Raw genomic sequence first — 19,018 nt, forward strand, 5'->3', positions numbered from 1 at the left:
ATTATTTTACTATTGTCCTTCTGATCACTTAAATAAAACTTTATTTTTATTCATTTTCACACACCGTATCTGATAGAGAAGTTAATGAACTAAGTAAAAATAAATAAAAATTTTAATAAAATAAATGAACATGTTTTTGTTTAAATTTTTTTTTAATTTTTCTAAATTTGAAAAATTGTATTTTGTTTTTGGAATAGTAAGTAGACAATTTTTCAGACAACCTGCCATAGCTGCGCAGATAGATCCATTTCGAAGGGTGCTAAGCCTTCATCATCAGTACGCTTTAGGCATGCTGCGCTAACCATTTAGCAAACCACCGCTGTATAGCTACCACCGCTGTATAGCTAAATGGTTAGCGCAGCATGCCTAAAGCGTACTGATGATGAAGGCTTAGCACCCTTCGAAATGGATCTATCTGCGCAGCTATGGCAGGTTGTCTGAAAAATTTTCTACTTACTATTCCAAAAACAAAATACAATTTTTCAAATTTAGAAAAATTTAAAAATAACAATAATTATCATTAGAAAAAAAATTATTGTTCTGGCCTTGAGCTCGATTCGAACCTTGAAAGACTAATAATAGTTTATATTAACGGCCCAAAACATTCTACACTAAGTAAAAATATTACATAATTTTATTGTTTTTTAATCTAAGTATTTTCAAAAGTAAAAAACATATTGCTTTTTTCTTATTCGAAATCTGAATTTGTATCTTCATCGTACTGTTCGTCACAGCTTGAATACTCGTCTTCTTCGAAGTCATCGGAACTATCTGTAAATAATAATAAAAGTATATTTAACAATTATTCACTGATAAACTAAAAAACTTTTAATATGGGAAAAATTTAAACAACGTGACATCAGGATGGACAGGGCGACAGCTATTTCGATTATACCTTGTAAATCTCTTCAAAGCCTTTTCTCCCGGGAGTGGGATTTGAACCCGCACTCCTACGATGGTTGAAGTGTTACAAACGCATTCAGCCACATCATGCCTTAGTTGTTGTAAAGTTTTGAACAATTGCCTTCTTTGCATATTATCTATATATTAATACGCTAACAAAATTTCCATACAATCAATTGACAGGCTGTTTCGCATACGTAGCATACGTAAAATCATATAAAAGTTATACGAATCGATTCGTATTGATCAGCCGCAGTGCATAGGCCTATCTTTGTTAACAAATATTACTCTATTTGTTTATAATTAATAGAAAAAGTTTTTTGTAAATTCGAAAATCTGTGCAACTATCGAAATTTCCATCTGTAGGACGCATTATGTTCACAAACCCCCCTAAGTACATAGCTCCAAATTCTCAATTGTTCCGTTGCTCAAATGTTTCATCTCTACGTATGTATATTTTTGTACACGCCAAACGGTGAGCGAACTACTGCTTCGCTCATTTTCTGTTGAAATAAAATATTGTTTCCAATTACCTATATTGGTTTGTACCAAAATCTTTAAAAAAAATGTTCTAAAATAATTGTTAGCGCACAAAAAAACTTTAAAGAGAAGTAATAACTTAACCGGCCTATTTTTTTGGACAAATTTTACCTACACGTAAAAGCATAGGTCTTTATTTAACAGATTCTTTGTTTTTCATTTTAGGTGCTTTAAAAAAAAATAAATCAGAAATAATCAGTCAACTTTTGTTCAAACTCACTAAATTTATTTATTTATAACAATTAATTATTTTTGTTGTTATATCGGCCTACTGATTTTAAGATCGCGGGTTCGAATCGAGCTCAAGGCCTAACATAAATTTTTTATCATTATTATTGTTATGATAAATTTTTTTCTTAATTGAAAAAATTTTTAAATTAGAATAGAAGAAAGAAAAAATTTAAGGCAACTGCCAAAGCTCGTTGTATAGATCCATTTCGGGAACTGCTAAATTCCTTCATCGGCAACGTTTAGGCGCCGCTGCTATAACCATTCAGCCACCACAGCGGTTTTTTGTTTGTCTTCATTAATCCTACTTCTATTCTGGTTCGTGCCAATTGATATTCACAACACTGCGACATCTGTTGCAGAATAGCTGTGAAAATTGGACTTGTTTGTTGGCAATGCTGCCATAGTGTCATATTTTATTGACACTTTTTTTTTCCCCCGTGCTCTGGGATGTATTAACAATTTTTGTTGTTATATCGGCCTACTGATTTTAAAATCGCGGGTTCGAATCGAGCTCAAGGCCTAACAATAATTTTTTATCATTATTATTGTTGTGATAAATTTTTTCTTAATTGAAAAAATTTTTAAATTAGAATAGAAGAAAGAAAAAATTTAAGACAACTGCCAAAGCTCGTTGTATTGATCCATTTCGGGAACTGCTAAATTCCTTCATCGGCAACGTTTAGGCGCCGCTGCTATAACCATTCAGCCACCACAGCGGTTTTTTGTTTGTCTTCATTAATCCTACTTCTATTCTGGTTCGTGCCAATTGATATTCACAACACTGCGACATCTGTTGCAGAATAGCTGTGAAAGTTAGACTTGTTTGTTGGCAATGCTGCCATAGTGTCATATTTTATTGAAACTTTTTTTCCCCGTGCTCTGGGATGTATTAACAATTTTTGTTGTTATATCGGCCTACTGATTTTAAGATCGCGGGTTCGAATCGAGCTCAAGGCCTAACAATAATTTTTTATCATTATTATTGTTATGATAAATTTTTTCTTAATTGAAAAAATTTTTAAATTAGAATAGAAGAAAGAAAAAATTTAAGACAACTGCCAAAGCTCGTTGTATAGATCCATTTCGGGAACTGCTAAATTCCTTCATCGGCAACGTTTAGGCGCCGCTGCTATAACCATTTAGCCACCACAGCACGGGGAAAAAAAAAAGTGTCAATAAAATATGATACTATGGCAGCATTGCCAATAAACAAGTCCAATTTTCACAGCTATTCTGCAACAGATGTCGCAGTGTTGTGAATATCAATTGGCACGAACCAGAATAGAAGTAGGATTAATGAAGACAAACAAAAAACCGCTGTGGTGGCTGAATGGTTATAGCAGCGGCGCCTAAACATTGCCGATGAAGGAATTTAGCAGTTCCCGAAATGGATCTATACAACGAGCTTTGGCAGTTGTCTTAAATTTTTTCTTTCTTCTATTCTAATTTAAAAATTTTTTCAATTAAGAAAAAATTTATCATAACAATAATAATGATAAAAAATTATTGTTAGGCCTTGAGCTCGATTCGAACCCGCGATCTTAAAATCAGTAGGCCGATATAACAACAAAAATTGTTAATACATCCCAGAGCACGGGGAAAAAAAAAGAAAAAAAAAAAGTGTCAATAAAATATGACACTATGGCAGCATTGCCAACAAACAAGTCCAATTTTCACAGCTATTCTGCAACAGATGTCGCAGTGTTGTGAATATCAATTGGCACGAACCAGAATAGAAGTAGGATTAATGAAGACAAACAAAAAACCGCTGTGGTGGCTGAATGGTTATAGCAGCGGCGCCTAAACGTTGCCGATGAAGGAATTTAGCAGTTCCCGAAATGGATCTATACAACGAGCTTTGGCAGTTGTCTTAAATTTTTTCTTTCTTCTATTCTAATTTAAAAATTTTTTCAATTAAGAAAAAATTTATCATAACAATAATAATGATAAAAAATTATTGTTAGGCCTTGAGCTCGATTCGAACCCGCGATCTTAAAATCAGTAGGCCGATATAACAACAAAAATTGTTAATACATCCCAGAGCACGGGGAAAAAAAAGTGTCAATAAAATATGACACTATGGCAGCATTGCCAACAAACAAGTCCAATTTTCACAGCTATTCTGCAACAGATGTCGCAGTGTTGTGAATATCAATTGGCACGAACCAGAATAGAAGTAGGATTAATGAAGACAAAGAAAAAACCGCTGCGCTGGCTGAATGGTTATAGCAGCGGCGCCTAAACGTTGCCGATGAAGGAATTTAGCGGTTCCCGAAATGGATCTATACAACGAGCTTTGGCAGTTGTCTTAAATTTTTTCTTTCTTCTATTCTAATTTAAAAATTTTTTCAATTAAGAAAAAATTTATCATAACAATAATAATGATAAAAAAAATTATTGTTAGGCCTTGAGCTCGATTCGAACCCGCGATCATAACAATTAATTGCAAATTTGGCCCAAATGTTTTTTGCATTTCCAGATTTTATGCTCATTTTAGATATAGCACATCTTATAGTGAACAAAAAATAAATAAATTTGCTACACAGATATTACATTAAAATTTGTATATTGTCTTTTATGCTAACTTATTTTGATATTTCTTATTTTATTTTATTATATTATCTTTTATTTCAACTTAGTTTATTATTATTTAAATGCAACTTGATTGAATCGGAAAATTTCACATTGTATATTAAACGAAAAAAAACGACCCAAAAACATTTTCGATTTTAGGTCGAAATATTGCATAGGCCGTATATTACTCTACTATCTATATATTAATACGCTAACAAAATTTCCATACAATCAATTGACAGGCTGTTTCGCATACTTAGCATACGTAAAATCATATAATATATATTTGTTTATAATTAATAGAAAAAGTTTTTTGTAAATTCGAAAATCTGTGCAACTATCGAAATTACCATCTGTAGGACGCATTATGTTCACAAACCCCCCTGAGTACATAGCTCCAAATTCTCAATTGTTCCGTTGCTCAAATGTTTCATCACTAGGTATGTATATATTTGTACACGCCAAACGGTGAGAGAACTACTGCTTCGCTCATTTTCTGTTGAAATAAAATATTGTTTCCAATTACCTATATTGGTTTGTACCAAAATCTTTAAGAAATTGTTCTAAAATAATTCTTAGCGCACAAAAAAACTTTAAAGAGAAGTAATAACTTAACCTGCCTATTTTTTTGGACAAATTTTACTAACACGTAGAAGCATAGGTCTTTATTTAACAGATTCTTTGTTTTTCATTTTAGGTGCTTTAAAAAAAAATAAACCAGAAATAATGAGTCAACTTTTGTTCAAACTCACTAAATTTATTTATTTATAACAACTAATTGCAAATTTGACCCAAATGTTTTTTGTTTCCAGATTTTATGCTCATTTTAGACATAGCACGTCTTATAGTGAACAAAAAATAAATAAATTTGCTACAAAGATATTACATTAAAATTTGTATATTGTCTTTTATGCTAATTTATTTTGATATTTCTTATTTTATTTTATTATATTATCTTTTATTTCAACTTAGTTTATTATTATTTAAATGCAACTTGATTGAATAGGAAAATTTCACGTTGTATATTAAACGAAAAAAACCACCCAAAAACGTTTTCGTTTTTAGGTCGAAATATTGCATAGGCAGTATATTACCCACTATATTTATTATTAGGCTAACTTTGTTTGATTATATGCCCATTAATCGGATACTTAGATCCCATAATCCTAATTTGTTTATGTCGCTTAAAATTATGAAATCAATTTTATTTTAGTAAATATGTTTGCGTGATTAATTTCAATGTTTTTGTTTCTTTTTCTTTTTTTTCTAATTTATTCTGCTTTGCTATATATTAGTATTATATCGTTCACAGACGATATTTTATGGTAGATATGGTCATATATATTCATCTCCATTTCATGAATATGAATGTTTACAAATTTAATACAAATTAATTACGTATATGGATCGCAGTGGGAATCCCAACATTAAATATCCAAATATTAGAATCTTCATATTTCCACAACGATAACATTAAAACCCGGAAAAAGGTCCAAGTGCACTTATTGCGCTTTTATATGGAACTGTTTATTCACATCACTTAATTTTTTCGCACTTTAAGTACTTTATTTTTTTTTCTTTCATTTAAATTTTTTTAGCAACTCTGCCTTCTTTCTCATTACATAATTTTTTTATATTTTTATTTTTTATGAAGGTATCCTCTATTCTATTCGAAATTTTCGTTTTGTGTCACACTTATGTACATACTACATATGTATTTATACAAAATTAAACTCGGTAAAGCGCTAATTGCATACCTAACGGGTGGCGTGAAATAGGCTAAATTCCTTAAGCACATTTCTTCGTTTTTAACTAAAAGTTCGTGTTTTTGAATTATGACACTATTGAAGTAAATGGGCGATATATGTATATAGGAGATATAGGCCTATTGGGGAACCGAGCACACAAAACTAACTTCGGTAGCGCCCCAACGGGGACCTCCCGGGTGGGAAAAATTTAAACAACGTGACATCAGGACGTACAAGGCTACAGCTGTTTCGATTATACCTTGTAAATCTGTTCAAAGCCTTTTCTCCCGGGAGCGAGATTTAAACCCGCACTCTTACGATGGTTGAAGTGTTACCAACGCATTCAGCCGCGTCATGCCTTAGTTGTTGTATAGTTTTTCCCAATTGCCTTCTTTGCATATTTTATTCTTTTACACACTGCATGCTCCATATGTAATTATGTGTTAAAATTGTGCGTGTTGGTAAGGCTGTTTTCAAATAAACTTTGTTTGTATTGTTGCTGTTTTTGTTCTATATATAGAACTACAACGAATTAACCAATGTTATCTATTTTTTTATTTATTTATTTATTTTTTTATTTATTTATTTATTTATTTATTTATTATTTAAAGTCGACGACAAACTATGGTCGACTGCGTAATATAAAAGATATATAAATATACAACTCAAAAGATAAAATTTAAGATATATCGAGATTTCAACAATGTTATATTACAAACAAAGAAATATTAATGACATTACTCTTTAATTTCAGAATATAATAATAATAAGAAATATGAGCAGAAATAAGATCTTATGCCCGAATCGTATACTGGCGGAATGTATCAGATTCCGCTCAGCATGATTTCGGAATGCAGTGGATTCCAAACTTTCTGTTGGATTGCAACAAGATTCCAATCAGCATGTCATGGGAATCCGACAGTGCTAAGAGTAGTGTAATGAGGATACGCCATCACAAGGCACAAAAAAGTTAATGACCTGTGTTGTTGGAATGCACCGGATTCCAATCAGCTCGATGCCTGACCCATAAGATTATACTGCCGGAATGCATACGATTCCGGTCAGTGACTCATGAAAAAGCATGTTTTTTACGTTGTTGGAATGCACCAGATTCCAACCAACACAGTACTGTCTTGTTCCTTCTTAATGATACATGTTGATAAATGTTCCTCCCTCCTTAAGCGAGATAGTTCCTGATTTTTATGGAAGGAATAAAATGCCGGCAAATGAAATTAGCTTGTATCTCTTAAATTAGATAGGCAAGTATTGCATTACGTATAGTGGCAAAAGTACATTCAAGACTGATACAGCTATACAAGTCATTGTAGTGGGCGCACCAGATAAGAAGAGTATTATTTTTAGCAAAGTTTCGTCGACAAAGGGGTAAATAGAAAGGAACGTAGTGTCTGGATACTCTAGGGGGAACCGCAAAAAACAAGCGGCTGAGGAGGTCCGCAGAATCAATTTCTCCAATAATGAGCGTATGGATGAACAATACCCCCAGTAATATCCTCCGATTTTCCAGAGTGGGTAAGTTAATGAGAAGAAGTCTACTTCTATATGGAGGAAGGTGGATACTTGAGTCCCAATTAAGGCCGCGCAGGGCAAATTTCAAAAATTGCTTTTGAACTGACTCAAGACGCTTTATATGCTTTTGAGAAACAGGGGACCAAACACATGAGCAATACTCGAGTATTGGACGAACCAGCGATGTGTAAAGAACCTTAGTGAGGTACAGATCATCGAACTCTTTAGCCCATCTTTTAACAAATCCAAGTAAACCCAACGCTTTGGTGGCTATAGATGAAATATGCATGTTAAAATTCAATTTCGGATCAAAAAGGACACCTAGATCATTTGCAATAGATATACGCTCCAAAGGCGTACCATCTATTACATAAGATTTCAATGCTGGCTTCACTCGGTGAAATGTCATATGCTTTTAGAGCAATTTAAAGCTAGTAAATTTGTTGTGCACCAACATTGGAACGAGTCCAAATCGGCCTGAAGAAGATCCAAGGAACTCAAATCGGTAGGACAGTAAGTGTAGCAAAGTTTTACATAATCCGCATACATTATAGTATGGGAATATAATATTGTCTGTGGCAAGTCATTAATGAAAAGGGCAAAGGGCAAAGGGCCTAGATGTTTTCCCTGGGGTACGCCGAAGGAAACTCCGAACGATTCCGACAGATTGCACTTGAACAGGACTTTTTGGGTCCGGCTAGAAAGATAGCTTTTCAGCCACATTAATATGTGAAACGGAAAGCCCAGTAAATCAAGCTTATGAATAAGCAACTCATGGTTGACGGTATCAAATGCTTTGCTGAAGTCCGTGTAGATGACATCCGTTTGCTTTATCGCTAAAAATCCTTCCATAACTATAGAGGTGAATACAAGCAAATTTGTAGTGGTTGACCTTTGACGAATAAAACCGTATTGGCATGGAGATAAAAGACTAGAACACTGATATTGGAGTTGACTGGTAACAATCTGTTTAAAGACTTTAGGAATGACTGAAAGTTTAGCAATACCCCTGTAGTTTTCAACTTTTGACCTACTACCTTTTTTATGCATGGGTATAATAAAAGACTGTTTCCAAAGTGCCAGGAATAACGCAGATCCTAGAGACAGCTCAAATAATTTTAAAATAGGCTCATACATGTTTTCGGCGCAGTACCTAAGCACGCAACTAGGAAAACCGTCCGGTCCCGGAGAAAAGGCGGGCTTCAAAGATTGAAGACTCTGAAGAACAATATTACCATCAATAGCAGGATTGCTAATGTGATTCGAGCTATCTAAGCGATAGGGATATTGACCGGAATGAAAACCACTGGATGAATACGTGGACTTAAAGAACTCAGAAAATAGTTCAGCAACGTCGTCATCAGTGCAAGCTTTTTTACCTCCAAAGGTTAATGAGGAAGGATACCCAGAAGTTTTCCGCTTTGAATTTACGAAACTGTAAAACTTTTTTGGATTTCTAAAAAATTGGGCTTTACAACAACTCAAGTAATTTTATTTTTTTTTTTTATTTTAAGTCTGATAAGTTTCCTTGAAAACCAAGGGGGCTTATTCGAACATAGCGACTAGGAATGCAGGTACCAAAGAAGCCATCAAGCGTACTGTAAAGTATAGAGATAGTCGAATCGACATCAGTGCAAGCATAGAGATCCGACCAATTATGGGAAGCCAACAGATCATTGAGCATAATGAAATTCGCTTTGTAGAAGCATCTAGATCGGGGACGAGACTGTACTTGAATCCTGCGGGGGTAGGCTGATATCAAGTGATATCTCTAGCGTAGGGTGAAGAGGGTCTTCTGGAAGGGATAAAGGTGGTATTTGCGTAAAGGCAGTACCCACCGAGCCATCCACAAATACCAAATCCAGCATTTTATTTCCACTATTTGGAACATTGTTAATCTGTAAAAGAGATGAGTCTAACAAGCAATTGAGAAACTCATGTTGAGCAGTGGGAGTTAAAAAGTTTGAATCACTTATATTAATCCAACTAACTGTTGGCAAGTTAAAGTCACCAACAACAACAAGTCGATCGTTATCTCCCAACTGCGAATGCAAATCGCAGATGGCCGAGCTATGACTAGCATAAACATCCATATCCGAACGGTATATACGAACAGCAAACAATTACGCTATAGCTACCGAATGAAAGCCTAACTGCTATGAATTCGATATGAGAGATATTGTCCAGCGAAATCAACTCAGATGATAGGTTAGATTCAACAGCAATAAGGACACCTCCCGCTCTAGAGATGCGATCACGCCGATAAACAGCATATTTATTTGAAAAAACCTCAGAATTGTAATTATCAGGCTTTAGCCAGGTCTCCGTAAAAGCTACAACATGTGCAGAAAAGTTGAAAGATTTAAGGAAGAATGGAACAAGTTTTGATCGTAAACCACGAACATTTTGGTAATTAATGAGAAGACGGGACAGATCAGCAATTACCTTTGTGTTGTTATTACTGTGTTCGTTATACCGTTTTTTGGCTGTAATAAAATAGGTTTGGCCCTCGCCTTTCTTGTGAACAAGTGAACCACAGTATGCTTAGGCCAAAAAGAGGAATCAAGTACCTTATCGAAATATTCATCTGAAAGGGATATTTTAAATTAGGAGATGTCTCTCTCATATTTAAAGTTAAATTTATATACATTGATGTTACTAATGGGTGCAACACCAAGTTTAGAGCAAACGTAATGAGCAATGTCATTTTCGGTAAGCGAGGCGTGTAATCGGGACACAAATACAGCCCTACGGGGTGGCACGGCAGTCACCTGCAAAGTAGTAGCGGATAGGGCACCTGAGAGCTGGGAAGGTGCGGCCGTTATAGAACAGTTGACAGAAAACGCATTGCTTGACCTAGCGTTGGCTATTGAGCCCGTCAAAGAAGTACTATTTTTGTCAGGTACACTTGTATCGCTAGCAACAACCCCAGTATCAGTAACTGTTATTGTTGGAGCTAAAGATACTAATGAATATTTATAAAAGATAAAACTTGTTTACAAAGTAAAAAGAATAACAATTCGAAGAGCGATCAAAAAGTATGAGTTAATCGGGGATTGCCCGTATTGCTTTAAATGTAGGAAAACATTTATTTGTAGCAATTTTTAATTTTATAATTTATTTAATAATTTGGGAAAAATTTAAACAACGTGACATCAGGACGGACAAGGCTGTTTCGATTATTCCTTGTAAACCTCTTCAAAGCCTTTTCTCCCGGAAGTGGGATTTGAACCCGCACTCCTACGATGGTTGAAGTGTTACAAACGCATTCAGCCACGTCATGCCTTAGTTGTTGTAATTGCCTTTTTTGCATATTTAATCTTTTACACACTGCATACTTCGTATGTAAATATGTATTAAAGCTATGCTTGTTGGTAAGGTGGTTTTCAAAGAAACTTGGTATTGTTGCTGTTTTTGTTCTATTTATAGAACTACAGCGAATTAACCAATGTTGTCTGTTTGTATGATTTAATCGGGGATTGCCCGTATTGATTTAAATGTATGAAAACATTTATTTGAAGCAATTTTTAATTTTATAATTTATTTAATAACTATCAGGCCCGGCAGACGTTGTTCTGCCCTCAATTTGGTCTATCTGCATACAACTTAATATGCGTTTTCCGTCTAACTCTGCCCCCCTCTTATATTTTTCTTAATCCTTTTATTCACTCTTCCCTCCGTCTTTTTCGATTCATCTATCTCTATTTCGTCTCACTCAGTCTCCTTCTCCTTTCCTCTTTTCTCGTCTCTCAAGTTCTTCTCATTCTTCTTCATCCCTTATTGCCAGTCCCAGAGGGTGGTATGTATTTTGTTCCAGTCCTATTCCGAGTCTCAGCCCCAGTCCTAGTCCTAATCCCAGTCCCAGTCCATATCTGGTATAGTTCCCGGAAAAAAAGGATCGTAAATACAGGCACATTAATACACCAAATTTCAGGCAAATCGAAAAGGACGTACATATGTATATAGGTATGTGGGTATTATTAATTCATGTCTTTATTTCGGCTTCGCATGCTTATTTATCAGTTTTTCCAGGTTGATGCGACTAAATTGAATATGACAATGGAAATTACTTTAAAGCTCTCAGCAACAACTTTCATTTGATATCCATATTACACACACATTGTACTGTACTGAAGCACCCATCAACAGCTTTCATTTGATATCCATATTACACACACATTGTAGGGGTATACGGGTCTACGTTTTGGCCTATATCTCAAGACCCTAGTCACCCAGCGATGTAAAAATTACTCTGTACTAAACCACACACAACAGCTTTTATTTGCTATCCATATTACACACAACTTCTAAGGGTATCCGGGTCCACGCTTTGGCCTATATCTCGAGATCCTAGTCACCCAGAGGTATGAAAATTACCCTCTACTAAAGTACTCATCAACAGCTTTCATTTGTTATCCATACTCTATAAACATATTCTAGGGGTACCTGGGTCCACGTTTTGGTCTATATCTTGAGACCCTAGTTACCCAGGGATATGAAAATTACCCTCTACTAAATCACTCATCAACAGCTTTCATTTGATATCCATATTACACACACATTCTAGGGGTTTACGGGTCCACGTTTTGACGTATATCTCGAGACCCTAGTCACCAATAGGTATGAAAACTTCCCCGTACTAAAGCGCTCATGAACAGCTTTCTTTATATCCATATTGTACAAACACATTCTAGGGGTGCCCGGATCCACGTTTTGGCCTATATCTCGAGACCCTAGTCACCAATTGATATGAAAACGACCCTGTACTAAAGCACCCATCAACAGCTTTCATTTGATATCCATATTGTATAAACACATTCTAGGGGTGCTCGGGTCCACGTTTTGGTCCATATCTCGAGACCATAGTCACCCAGGGGTACGAAAAACACCCAGTATCAAAGTACTCATAAACAGCTTTCATTTGATGCCCATATTGTACAAACACATCCCAGGATTACACAGGTCCACGTTTTGATGTCAAGACCCTAGCCAGAACGGGATAAAAAGTATCTTATGTCCGTTCACTGGTTCTAAGCTACTTCTCCACCAATTTTCAGCCAAATCGGTTCATCCGTTCTTGAGTTATGCGTAGTGTAACTAACACGACTTTCTTTTATATTGTGACGAATACTAGCAACATTAAGGGGTACTATCATCTCTAAGCCGATACGAAGCAGTGACTTGTATACACATAACTAATTTAATCATTATGTCTACACATATGTCCATACAATCACGCTATCTGCCGAGAAGTAGTATTGTTATTGTGAACACTTGAATAAAGGCCATTTTGCGTTATTGAATAGTGGAGTTATTTATTCAACAGTTTAGTGATTCGAACGTTAGTATAAGGTTGCAAATAATAGGAATTGCACTAAATTTGTTACAATTGGTGTCAGAAGAGGAATTGTTGAATAAATTCCAGAGGACAACAGGGACATGGCATTAAGTGAATTGAATATCCAGCAACCGAAGAAGGAGTTGGAGATGCGTGGGTTAAATACAACCGACATTAAACTCGAACTTCAGGCACGACCACGAGAGGCAATGGAAGCAGAAGGAATTAACGTGGAAGAGTATGTCTTTCATCTTGATGTCGACGAGACAACAACAAAAATTGAAGAGAAAAACGAAACATCGCAGACAGTTACGAGCACAGACTTGAGCACGATTTTTTATACAACCCTCACCGGCGGAAAGGTGTTCCATCCAAATTTCGGTGCAGTTGGGAAGGCCCGTACAAATTTGTGAAGAAGATCAGTGATACCATCTACCTTATACAAACCATTGGGAAACCACGAAATAGAAAAGTGGTACATTTGGAGATGCTAGCGGCGTTTGTCTGATCGGGAAGATCAGACTTAGGTGGAGGGCAGTGTGACGAATACTAGCAACACTAAGGGGTACTATCATCTCTAAGCCGATACTGAGCAGTGACTTGTATGCACATAACCAAATTAATCATTATGTCTACACATATGTCCATACAAGCAGCGGAGAGCAACGCACAAACACATGCATATAACTGGGATACTGCCAAAAGTAGGCAATAATTTGTGCAAGTATCATACACATATACACGCGCATATGAAAAGCTATACACGTGCATCTGTAGTTATAATTCTATAGCTGGTAAGTAAGTAAATTCTGGAAACGCCTAGAAGTACGGAACGAGGAAATCGAAGAGTATAAAAGAGCGCAATCTGAGCAATCATGGAATGAGTTTGATTTAAGCACGCTATCTCGCGAGATGTAGTAGCGTTATTGTGAAGACTTGAATAAAGGACACTTTGCATTATTGAATAGTGGAGTTATTTATTCAAGAGTTTAGTGATTCGAACGTTAGTTGAAGGTTGCAAATAATAGTAATGGCACTAAATTCGTTACAATATATTTAGATTTGGGAAAAATTTAAACAACGTGACATCAGGACGGACAAAGCGACAGCTGTTTCCATTATACTCGTATAAATAGACAACATTGTTTAATTCGTTGTAGTTCAATAAATAGAACAAAAACAGCAACAGTACCAAGTTTCTTTGAAAACCGCCTTACCAACAAGCATAAATTTAACACATAATTACATTCGAAGGGTGCAGTGTGTAAAAGAATAAAATATGCAAAGAAGGCAATTGGGAAAAACTTTACAACAACTAAGGCATGGCGTGGCTGAATGCGTTTGTAACACTTCAACCATCGCAGGAGTGCGGGTTCAAATCCTACTCCCGGGAGAAAAGGCTTTGCACAGATTTACAGTGTATAATCGAAACAGCTCTCGCCTTGTCCGTCCTGATGTCACCTTGTTTAAATTTTTTCCATATTATTAAATAAATTATAAAATTAAAAATTGCTTCAAATAAATGTTTTCATACATGCAATACGGGCAATCCCCGATTAACTCATACAAATAAACAACATTGGTTAATTCGTTGTAGTTCTATAAATAGAACGAAAACAGCAACAATACCAAGTTTCTTTGAAAACCGCCTTACCAACAATCATAATTTTAACACATATTTACATACGAAGTAAGCAGTGTGCAAAAGAATAAAATATGCAAAGAAGGCAATTCGGAAAAACTTTACAACACCTAAGGCATGTCATGGCTGAATGCGTTTGTACACTTCAACCATCTTAGGAGTGCGGGTTCAATTCCCACTCCTGGGAGAAAAGGCTTTGAAGAGATTTACAAGTTATAATCGAAACAGCTGCCGCCTTTTCCTTCCTGATGTTGCGTTGTTTAAATTTTTTCCAAATTATTAAATAAATTATAAAATTAAGAATTGCTTCAAATAAATGTTTTCATATATTTAAAGTAATACGGGCAATCCTCGATTAACTCATACAAATAGACAACATTTGTTAATTCGTTGTAGTTCTATAAATGGAACAAAAACAGCAACAATACCAAGTTTCTTTGAGAACCGCCTTACTAACAAGTATAACTTCAACACATAATTACATACGAAGTATGCAGTGTGTAAAAGAATAAAATATGCAAAGAAGGCAATTGGGAAAAACTTTACAACATTAAGCATGACGTGGCTGAATGCGTTTGTAACACTTCAACCATAGTAGGAGTGCGGGTTCAAGTCCTCCTCCCGGGAGAAAAGGCTTTGAACAGATTTACAAGGTATAATCGAAACAGCCGTCGCCTTGTCCGTCCTGATGTCACGTTTTTTAAATTTTTCCCAAATTATTAAATAAATGATAAAATTAAAAATTGCTTCAAATAAATGTTTTCATACATTTAAAGCAATACGGGCAATCCCCGATGAACTCATACAAATAGACATCATTGGTTAATTCGTTGTAGTTCTATAAATAGAACAAAAACAGCAACAATACCAGGTTTCTTTGAAACCGCCTTACCAACAAGCATAACTTTAACACATAATTACATACGAAGTATGCAGTGTGTAAAAGAATAAAATATGCAAAGAAGGCAATTGGGAAAAACTTTACAACAACTAAGGCATGACGTGGCTGAATGCGTTTGTAACACTTCAACCATCGTAAGAGTGCGGGTTCAAATCTCACTCACGGGAGAAAAGGTTTTGAAGAGATTTACAAGTTATAATCGAAACAGCGGTCGCTTTGTCCGTCCTGATGTCATTGATGACATTGCCTTTTTATTGGCGAAAATAGTTTATGAGCTCATTCTTGAAGCGCAGCGCATTTTGTATTGCTTTAAGTTTTTGGGGCAGAGCGTTCCAAAAGCGAACAGCGTAGACAAAAAATTGACGTTCAGTAACGAGGCAGTTGTACTTCATAGTAGTTGGGCTGAACGAACGAGGTGATCTGTTAAATTTAAGGCGGTCCATGAGATATTCAGGTTCTCGAGATGCGATGATCTTATGAAGCAGTGTTAGGCACTTTAGTTGTAACAGGTTATCGAATTTAATAGAAAAAATCCGCTTGGCGAAAATGGAGATGTGCTCGTAACGACCAACACTATACACATATCTCGCTATATTATTATAGAGGACATTTAGTTTACTACGACTCAAGCTATCGCAATTGGCATAAAGTTCGCATCCATACAATAAGGTGGGTAACACATATGTTTTAGTTAACAGCAGTCGAATTTTCACTGGGGTAAAGTGTTGTGTAGTCCAAAGTGAGCGAAGCATGCCATAAACCTTGCCTATTGCTCTATAAATGTGGTTATTCCATGTCAAAATCCTATTAAAAACCATTCCAAGATTTTTTGCGGTGTTTACATATCCTACAACTGAGTTATTTAATTTTACTTTATTGAAACTATCAAGCGATATGATTTTCAGATAGATTACTATGCACTGTGATTTATTTGGGTTTAAAAGTAGGCCATTATACTTGCCCACTTGTTTACATGTTTTAAGTCAATGTTAAGATAGCTAATACAACTATTAACAGATAAAAGAGGACAACTGACATATAATTGCACATCGTCTGCATAAACATGAATATCACAATACCTCCACACACTTTGAAGGTCATTAACATGCAACACAAACAATAACGGGCCAAGAATCGGGCCTTGAGGAACACCCTTGGAAATCGGTAGATAATTTGATATGTAGCTCCCATTGCACACAGCTTGCGATCGCTTACTGAGGTAGGAGTTTATTAAATGTAAAGCAGGAGGTGAAAAATTGAACAAGTTTTTTAACTTTAGAGTAAGAAGATTGTGGTTTACAGTGTCGAATGCTTTGGAGGGGTCCAGGAGCGTTAGAAAAGTAACAAGGTTGTTGTTAATCGCCATTAAGGTGGACCAGGGGTGACTCTAGAATGTGTTTGTACGATATGGGTATCAAATTAAAGGTATTATGCTTAAAAACAAGCCAATTTCCCCTAATACTCGTCGTCAATTATGCACAGAAATAAACTAAAAGTCGGGTCACGCTCATTCAAAAAAATTATTCATCCTCATACTTTGTTTCACAATGGGCTGGATTGCAATATCAATCTCGTCCATTTTAAGTATCCTTCTATTCTGATCTAGATACACAATTTCGCGAAGAAACCTTAATTTTTACTCAAGTTATCGTATTAGGAAATGGGCAGACATGGCGCAATCAAAACATTTTCCAATGAATATTTTAATATAAGGAAACCTATAACAACCTCAACGCCAAAGCAAAAGTATGTTTCTTTTTGCTTTTAAGACCATAAAATAAGTTTCGCGGACAGCGAAGTTTTTGTTTGAAAATTACCAATTTCTGGTCTAAGGCTGACGGTGGAGTGCTCGCTAAATGCTATGCCAAGCAAGAAGCGATTTATGTTTTTATGTAGTTTACAAGCTTTAAACGTTTCTGGTCCTCTGACAACTTTTAGAATTTTCCATAAGAAGTAATTTGCATAGCTTTCTATCTTTATATTATAGCAACGCTTTTCGATTCCACTCTGGCGTTAGCCTAAGAGATGGCATGGAAAACTTGAAATAGTTATAAATAAAGCTACTTTTATCATTAAAATTGCATTTAGGTTCGATCTGAGACTTTCGCGGCATTGAAAAGTTAGCGGCAACCAGAAAAAATATATAACATAAAACCAAAATTTCATGGTCAGATTGCTGTGTAACAAGTCATGACCGGTCAGTACCTCTTTAAAGGCCAAAAGGCAGTATTGAAAGTGTGAAAAAGTTTGTCTTAAACCTACCTCTTCGAAATAAGGTTGAATTTGTGTTATAGAAAAGATATTTAGAGACGCTTGGTACCGCGGTAGCTAAATTTAGCGAATTAGTCAAGTTAATTTTCTTAACACTAGCATTGGCACAAACTGGAGAAATATAGTATAATCGGAGAATACCAGGGTCAGATCGTGAAGTGCCGAAAATTTCGCGGTCGGCATCTCTTCATAGTCCATAAGGACACACAGAAATTGTAAAAAGGTATTATAAAGGGTATTTTTGCCACATTAGGCTGCATTTAAGTAAGAGGAGAGTCTTAATATGGCAAAACCCCGTGCTAAATTATCGAAAAGTTGTCAAATTTATCGGTTTAATGAATAGCACAAGTCCCTCTATTTAGCACCCCGATGATTAAATCATTGTCTTCCATTATTTTTCCTCACACTGGGCCAATGCATAGCTTCTCTGATACAGTCCAGTTTTGTCGTTTGTTTTGCGTCGCGGTGCTAGATGTACCGGTACTAAGTGTGCTGACGGGACAAAAAAACCTTCTTTGCCCACCCTGGCGTTAATTTCGATCCAGAAATACGAATCTGACCCAGAAACTGCCTTTGCATGGCCAGTAAGTGTCTTAATTTTAATTTTTCTTACTTCCTTGCTTCAACCCTGGCATTTCTTGGATAACGGAGATGGGTTAACGAGGACATCAATCAGCCTGGCATCTGCATAAATTCCATTAAGCGAACGGAGATTCCAGATCTATCCATCGTGAACGCAGAACTAGTGAACTGCGTCAACTGGCAGCCGATGGTAACATTGGCATCTGCCCCATACTCTTTTCGCTCGAGCGATCAACTTTACGAACGGAAAGTGGGATGATTACAAATCTTATACTGACAATCGCTTTGTTGCCCTCCCTGTCCCGACTGAAGCCCGTCAAGGGGAACGTGCTTTCCGGCGGAGGACGCAAATTTAGCGAGAGAACGTGACCTTATAAGACAGCACGAACCGGCGACCCCTAAATAAGGGATATTAACCAACGCATCAGACTGCTTGTGTATGACTACACGCGGGCGAAATGGGAGGAGCATTTAAAGTATTGTAACCCCTCTGTCGGCGTGAGTAAGCTTTTGTCCACCGTAAAGTCCCTATAGTCGGGCACAATGAAAAAATCTCCATCGCCTTTGGAGATAAAGTGCTGTCCGATGCGAAAACATGCACGAGCGCCTAATGCATTCTACGGTTGACAAAGTTATACGGCGGTCCAACACACAGGTACATATGCATAAATACAGCGCGTCTCCAATTACAATCACCGCCAAAGAGGTTGATGATGCCATCGTTCATGATGAACCATCTAAAGCAGTGGGCCCAGACGGCA

The 19,018-nt window shown here is 36.1% G+C and overlaps 1 protein-coding gene and 1 long non-coding RNA gene across 10 annotated transcripts in view; one reads left to right on the plus strand and one right to left on the minus strand.

The window, feature by feature from the left end:
* Positions 1–19,018, plus strand: part of bt (projectin protein bent) — a 3,328,983-nt gene that overhangs the window by 1,365,573 nt on the left and 1,944,392 nt on the right. The window lies entirely within an intron of this gene.
* LOC137234211 (uncharacterized) overlaps positions 617–19,018 on the minus strand; it is a 154,205-nt gene continuing 135,803 nt past the window's right edge. Inside the window, exon 3 of the long non-coding RNA XR_010947730.1 lies at positions 617–771. This is a non-coding gene — a long non-coding RNA (uncharacterized lncRNA). The remainder of the gene's footprint in view (positions 772–19,018) is intronic.

Source organism: Eurosta solidaginis, chromosome X (genome assembly GCF_040869045.1).
Source record: "Eurosta solidaginis isolate ZX-2024a chromosome X, ASM4086904v1, whole genome shotgun sequence".
In the NCBI taxonomy this organism is placed as follows: Eukaryota; Metazoa; Arthropoda; class Insecta; order Diptera; family Tephritidae; genus Eurosta; species Eurosta solidaginis.